This window comes from Nomia melanderi, unplaced genomic scaffold (assembly GCF_051020985.1).
Source record: "Nomia melanderi isolate GNS246 unplaced genomic scaffold, iyNomMela1 scaffold0903, whole genome shotgun sequence".
Classification (NCBI taxonomy): domain Eukaryota; kingdom Metazoa; phylum Arthropoda; class Insecta; order Hymenoptera; family Halictidae; genus Nomia; species Nomia melanderi.
This window is the reverse complement of record NW_027476017.1, coordinates 7,501-15,000: the sequence shown is the minus strand read 5'-3', so window position 1 is coordinate 15,000 and position 7,500 is coordinate 7,501. Positions and strand designations below refer to the sequence as shown.

The following is a 7,500-nucleotide window of genomic DNA, read 5'->3' as shown; positions in this document are numbered from 1 at the left end:
AGACACGACAAACACACACCATGGGGCGACCGACGCGTTCGTTTCAACGCTTTCGCACAAAGTCGGCGGCGGTTATATATTTATATCATTATATTCCGGCGGACGGGACGCGACGTTCGAAAGCCTCGCCAAAGAGGAGCTCCTGCCTCTTCCTCTCTCTTTTCTACGAGAAAAGATAAACGTATTTTACGGGGATACGGAAACGTTACCACGTGGTGTCACACACGATCGTCCGTCTCTTCTCTATAGCAGAAACCGATAAAAATACACCTCCCGAAAGAGAGTATATGGTGATTCTTTTTATATATATATATATTTCGAAATACAACTGAACGTGGCGGAAGCGCACGGTGGTGGTCCAGCGAGGACACGCGACGACGGGGAATAAGAACTATTCGACCCGTTACGAATACGCATGCTCGTCCCGCACGATTTTAACACACACCGTGTTTTTCTCCAGTCGTCAAAGCGTTCGTGCGTCGAATTCGAAAAATAAAAAAAAAAGAAAAACACCTTTTCTCTCTCTCGGGGTAAAAGAGTCGATGTGTATTGTGTATAAAGGTTCTGCGAGAAGTCTCGTTTTGACGTGTGTTCCGCCGATAACGACGATCCTCCGAAACGGGGATACAGAAACGTTACACCTCACAACACGATCTCCGTCTCTTCTCTATAGCAGAAACCGATAAAAATACACCTCCCGAAAGAGAGTATATGGTGATTCTTTTTATATATATATATTTCGAAATTCAACTGAACGTGGCGGAAGCGCACGGTGGTGGTCCAGCGAGGACACGCGACGACGGGGAATAAGAACTATTCGACCCGTTACGAATACGCATGCTCGTCCCGCACGATTTTAACACACACCGTGTTTTTCTCCAGTCGTCAAAGCGTTCGTGCGTCGAATTCGAAAAATAAAAAAAAGAAATACACCTTTTCTCTCTCTCTCGGGGTAAAAAGAGTCGATGTGTATTGTGTATAAAGGTTCTGCTGCGAGAAGTCTCGTTTTGCCGTGTGTTTCGGTAACGACGATCCTCCGAAACGTACATCTCATTCGTAAGAGAGGAAGAAAACAATCTCCCTGGGGCCAGTCGGTAATATACCGACATACGACGTGTCGTGCACATCCGTCTCACGCACGGTATACAAAATATGAATAAAACGTGTGTAGTCTCTCTCTCTCTCGACTTCTTAATATTTTCTTTCACCTCTGACGCATCATTTCAGGTGACGTCGGGAGCGCGGGAAAAAAAATTTTTCTAAACACACGAAACCGTTCATCTCACGAACAGCCGAAAAAGTTGTCGCTCAGATCCATATCGCAGTGGAGCGGTATCCGCGGGCGGTCGTAATTGAACGACGCACAGACGCCGCGAACACTCACGCGAGTCCATACAAACGATTCCGATCGTTTTGCAACAACTAGAACGTACACTGTCCGTGAAATTCACAGAATTTTCGCGTGTCCGCGACAAACGCCGACGAGACACCCATCGTTCGCTCGTACGTAGCATCCTTCTCTTAACCCGACTCAGAAACGTTCTTTGCGCCCTTCGGTAAAAAAACGTTCGATCCGAAGAGGTGAACGACGGCGGGGATTTGACAGAGCTACGCAAGCAGTGTATGGTACGTAAACGACCCTCAGCCAGGCGTGGTCCAGGAATTGTATCCGTGGACCGCAATGTGCGTTCGAAATGTCGATGTTCATGTGTCCTGCAGTTCACACGTTGACGCGCAATTAGCTGCGTTCTTCATCGACCCACGAGCCAAGTGATCCACCGTTCAGGGTAATCGTATAAATTTTATATTTCACATATATAATTTTATTCTCATTTGTTCGACCTAATATCTCTCTTCTTTCAAAGAGAAGATAAAAGTTGATACCTGAATCTCCGACCAGCGCGCGAAGGAGATTCAGGCGTCGCCTTGGAGACGACACCGAAGCCTTTCGAGACGAAAAACGTTCAAGTAATATGTATATATTTCTCGACGTTCCGGGCGTATAGTGCATTCAAAAACCCGCGAAAGACGCAGAAGACTCGCACGCGTGGAAACGACGGGGATATATTTTGTATCCTACCCGATACTGAATCCATCGCGTGCAGTCGACCCTCGCGTTCTTCCGATCAGACGCATCTATTGTTGCGCGCATGTTTTCGCGTCGCATCGCGCGAAACGTTGCACGAATCGTACCGATCGATCGATTGAAAGCAAATAATGAAAAAAGACTTCACAGCTGGCTCTTTGCCGGTCATTCGTCCCATGTTATCTCTTGCCGCGAAATTGGCGCGCAAGAGTTGGGTGTCAGACGCGCGGCTTTAAAACGAGCTTCACGGCCGGTCCCTTCGTTACCGCTTTCGTTCTTTCTCTCGGAACGACCATGAACGAACACGACGAGCGACGCTACGGCATACACACGTCCACGGATTCGATTAAAAAAACAGACTTCACAGCTGGCTCTTTGCCGGTCATTCGTCCCATATTATCTCTTGCCGCGAAATTGGCGCGCAAGAGTTGGGTGTCAGACGCACGGCTTTAAAACGAGCTTCACGGCCGGTCCTCTCAATTCCGTGTACGGTACACGCAAGATGCGGGTTCCACTTCCAGACTACCCGGTCCCTTCTCTCTACGAGAATCGATAGTAGAAGAACGGCTCGAAAACGCGTCTCAGAGACTAGGGGAAAAGAAGCGGTATGCGAGCGAAACGAAAACGCATTATGGAAACGTCGCGAAACAATGTTCGACGGTTGCTCGGTTCCAATCGTGCGGCCGTTTCAATTTCTCGTGCGCTTCACCGTCCCTCCGTAACTCTGGCCGATCGCGTATACCGAAGAGCCGACACGCGCAAAAACCACAGGCATTGTATACTGTATATATATATGTTACAGTCACAGCCTTCGCGCGTTTTACTCTCCGACGCGGGGTTTCCACGACGAAAGAGAGACAGTTTCGTGGCGGGTGACTCGGCCGAATCGCTACGACGGGTATTTCTATTATAGAACGAATCATCGCCACCCTTTACCAGTGCCCGACGAAGGAATCACAAGGTCATCTGGAGTTTACAATGCCAGCGACGGTAATTCCAACGAAGACCCGATAAGTCAACTCATCGTTCTATTTCTCCCCGTACAGAAAAGCGAATCGACGCTAACGCACCTCGCGCAAGCACGAACGTTCTCTTCGCGTGGATCATCCCATCGTCGAAAGATGTAAAGACGCATTGGAGATCGTGGTCTCTGGCGGGCTCATTGCACGCCCCACTGCATATCTTTCCTCGAATCGAGAATGATTCGTCCACTAAGGCTGCGAAACTACGCGTCGAGGAAACTAGGGGAAAGAAGCGGGATGCGAGCGAAACGACAATACATTATGGAAACGTCGCGAAACAATGTTCGGCGGTTGCTCGTTTCCTCCTGCGGACGTTTCATTGCTCGGGCGCTTCACGTCCCTCCGTAACCTTCGCGCGATCGCGTGCCCCGGAGAGCCGGCAACCGGTGAACCACAGGCGTATAAACTATAGTCTTCTATAGCAAGCCTTCGGCGGTTACTCTCCGACGCGGGGATTCCACGACGAGAGAGAATTTCGTGGCGGGTGACATCGGTCGAAACGCTACGACGGGTATTTCTATTATAGAACGAATCATCGCCACCCTTTACCAGTGCCCGACGAAGGAATCACAAGGTCATCTGGAGTTTACAATGCCAGCGACGGTAATTCCAACGAAGACCCGATAAGTCAACTCATCGTTCTATTTCTCCCCGTACAGACAAGCGAATCAACGCTATCGCACCTCACGCATGCACGAACGTTCTCTTCGCGTGAATCGTCCCATCGTCGAAAGATATAGCCGCTTGGAGATCGTGGCCCATCAAGTTCTTCCGTAACTCCTGCGCGATCGCGTACCCCGGAGAGCAGGCAACCGGTGAACCACAGGCGTATAAACTATAGTCTTCTATAGCAAGCCTTCGCGTTTACTCTACGACGCGGGGATTCACACGACGAGAGAGATTTTCGTGGCGGGTGACACGGCCGAATCGCTACGACGGGTATTTCTATTATAGAACGAATCATCGCCACCCTTTACCAGTGCCCGACGAAGGAATCACAAGGTCATCTGGAGTTTACAATGCCAGCGACGGTAATTCCAACGAAGACCCGATAAGTCAACTCATCGTTCTATTTCTCCCCGTACAGAAAAGCGAATCGGCGCTATCGCACCTCACGCAAGCAGGAATGATCTCTTCGCGTGGATCGTCCCATCGTCGAAAGATGTAAGACGTACAGAAATCGTGGTCCATCACGATTATTCGTAACTCTCCGAGTCGCGTATCTGAGAGTAGGACAAACGGAGAACCACAGGCATAAATAATACTATATGTTTCTTATATAGTTAGCCTTCGCGTTTTACTCTCCGACATGGGGATTCCACGACGAGAGAGAGTTTCGTGGCGGGTGTCTCGGCCGAATCGCTACGACGGGTATTTCTATTATAGAACGAATCATCGCCACCCTTTACCAGTGCCCGACGAAGGAATCACAAGGTCATCTGGAGTTTACAATGCCAGCGACGGTAATTCCAACGAAGACCCGATAAGTCAACTCATCGTTCTATTTCTCCCCGTACAGAAAAGCGAATCGACGCTATCGCACCTCGCGCGAGCACGTAACTACTCTTCGCGTGGATCGTCCCATCGTCGAAAGATGTAAGACGCACGGAAATCGTGGCCCATCAACGTTTTTTTGTAACTCTGCCGATCGCGTATCACAGAGCCGAGACGCACATACCACAGGCGTATAATACCGTTTTCTTTCGTATGGTAAGCCTTCGCGTTTACTCTTCGGCGCGGGGTTTCCACGTCGAGAGAGACATTCGTGGCGGGTGACATCGGTCGAAACGCTACGACGGGTATTACTATTATAGAACGAATCATCGCCACCCTTTACCAGTGCCCGACGAAGGAATCACAAGGTCATCTGGAGTTTACAATGCCAGCGACGGTAATTCCAACGAAGACCCGATAAGTCAACTCAACGTTCTATTTCTCCCCGTACAGAAAAGCGAATCGACGCTGTTGCACCTCACGCAAGCACGAACGTTCTCTTCGCGTGGATCGTCCCATCGTCGAAAGATGTAAGACGCACGGAAATCGTGGCACATCACGTGTTTTCGGAACTCTGTCGACCGCGTATCTCAGAGACGACGCGCGCGAACCACTGGCATATACTATTATATATCGCGTTTTACCCTCCGACGCGGGGATTCCACGACGAGAGAGAGTTTCGTGAGCGGGTTGACTCGGAAGAAACGCTACGACGGGTATTTCTATTATAGAACGCATCATCGCCACCCTTTACCAGTGCCCGACGAAGGAATCACAAGGTCATCTGGAGTTTACAATGCCAGCGACGGTAATTCCAACGAAGACCCGATAAGTCAACTCAACGTTCTATTTCTCCCCGTACAGAAAAGCGAATCGACGCAATCGCACCATACGCGTGCACGTAAACAACTCTTCGCGTGGATCGTCCCATCGTCGAGAGACGTAAGTTTTCATAGTATGAATTCGCGTTTTACTCTCCGACGCGGGGATTCCACGACGAGAGAGAGTTTCGTGAGCGGGTTGACTCGGAAGAAACGCTACGACGGGTATTTCTATTATAGAACGCATCATCGCCACCCTTTACCAGTGCCCGACGAAGGAATCACAAGGTCATCTGGAGTTTACAATGCCAGCGACGGTAATTCCAACGAAGACCCGATAAGTCAACTCAACGTTCTATTTCTCCCCGTACAGAAAAGCGAATCGACGCAATCGCACCATACGCGTGCACGTAAACAACTCTTCGCGTGGATCGTCCCATCGTCGAGAGACGTAAGTTTTCATAGTATGAATTCGCGTTTTACTCTCCGACGCGGGGATTCCACGACGAGAGAGAGTTTCGTGAGCGGGTTGACTCGGAAGAAACGCTACGACGGGTATTTCTATTATAGAACGCATCATCGCCACCCTTTACCAGTGCCCGACGAAGGAATCACAAGGTCATCTGGAGTTTACAATGCCAGCGACGGTAATTCCAACGAAGACCCGATAAGTCAACTCAACGTTCTATTACTCCCCGTACAGAAAAGCGAATCGACGCAATCGCACCATACGCGTGCACGTAACAACTCTTCGCGTGGATCGTCCCATCGTCGAGAGACGTAAGTTTCATAGTAAGCCTTCGGCGTTTTACTCTCCGACGCGGGGATTCCACGACGAGAGAGAGAGTTTCGTGAGCGGGTTGACTCGGAAGAAACGCTACGACGGGTATTTCTATTATAGAACGCATCATCGCCACCCTTTACCAGTGCCCGACGAAGGAATCACAAGGTCATCTGGAGTTTACAATGCCAGCGACGGTAATTCCAACGAAGACCCGATAAGTCAACTCAACGTTCTATTTCTCCCCGTACAGAAAAGCGAATCGACGCAATCGCACCATACGCGTACACGTAAACAACTCTTCGCGTGGATCGTCCCATCGTCGAGAGACGTAAGTTTTCATAGTATGAATTCGCGTTTTACTCTCCGACGCGGGGATTCCACGACGAGAGAGAGTTTCGTGAGCGGGTTGACTCCGAAGAAACGCTACGACGGGTATTTCTATTATAGAACGCATCATCGCCACCCTTTACCAGTGCCCGACGAAGGAATCACAAGGTCATCTGGAGTTTACAATGCCAGCGACGGTAATTCCAACGAAGACCCGATAAGTCAACTCAACGTTCTATTTCTCCCCGTACAGAAAAGCGAATCGACGCAATCGCACCATACGCGTGCACGTAAACAACTCTTCGCGTGGATCGTCCCATCGTCGAGAGACGTAAGTTTTCATAGTATGAATTCGCGTTTTACTCTCCGACGCGGGGATTCCACGACGAGAGAGAGTTTCGTGAGCGGGTTGACTCGGAAGAAACGCTACGACGGGTATTTCTATTATAGAACGCATCATCGCCACCCTTTACCAGTGCCCGACGAAGGAATCACAAGGTCATCTGGAGTTTACAATGCCAGCGACGGTAATTCCAACGAAGACCCGATAAGTCAACTCAACGTTCTATTACTCCCCGTACAGAAAAGCGAATCGACGCAATCGCACCATACGCGTGCACGTAACAACTCTTCGCGTGGATCGTCCCATCGTCGAGAGACGTAAGTTTCCATACTATGAATTCGCGTTTTACTCTCCGACGCGGGGATTCCACGACGAGAGAGTGTTTCGTGAGCGGGTTGACTCGGAAGAAACGCTACGACGGGTATTTCTATTATAGAACGCATCATCGCCACCCTTTACCAGTGCCCGACGAAGGAATCACAAGGTCATCTGGAGTTTACAATGCCAGCGACGGTAATTCCAACGAAGACCCGATAAGTCAACTCAACGTTCTATTGCTCCCCGTACAGAAAAGCGAATCGACGCAATCGCACCATACGCGTGCACGTAACAACTCTTCGCGT

General features: G+C 49.8%; 1 non-coding gene across 1 annotated transcript; it reads right to left on the bottom strand.

Annotated features, from left to right (window-relative positions):
- Positions 1-1,635: 1,635 nt before the first annotated feature.
- On the bottom strand, positions 1,636-1,790 carry LOC143176840 (5.8S ribosomal RNA). Its single transcript, XR_013001345.1, has one exon. It is a non-coding gene; the product is annotated as a 5.8S ribosomal RNA (ribosomal RNA).
- Positions 1,791-7,500: the final 5,710 nt, after the last annotated feature.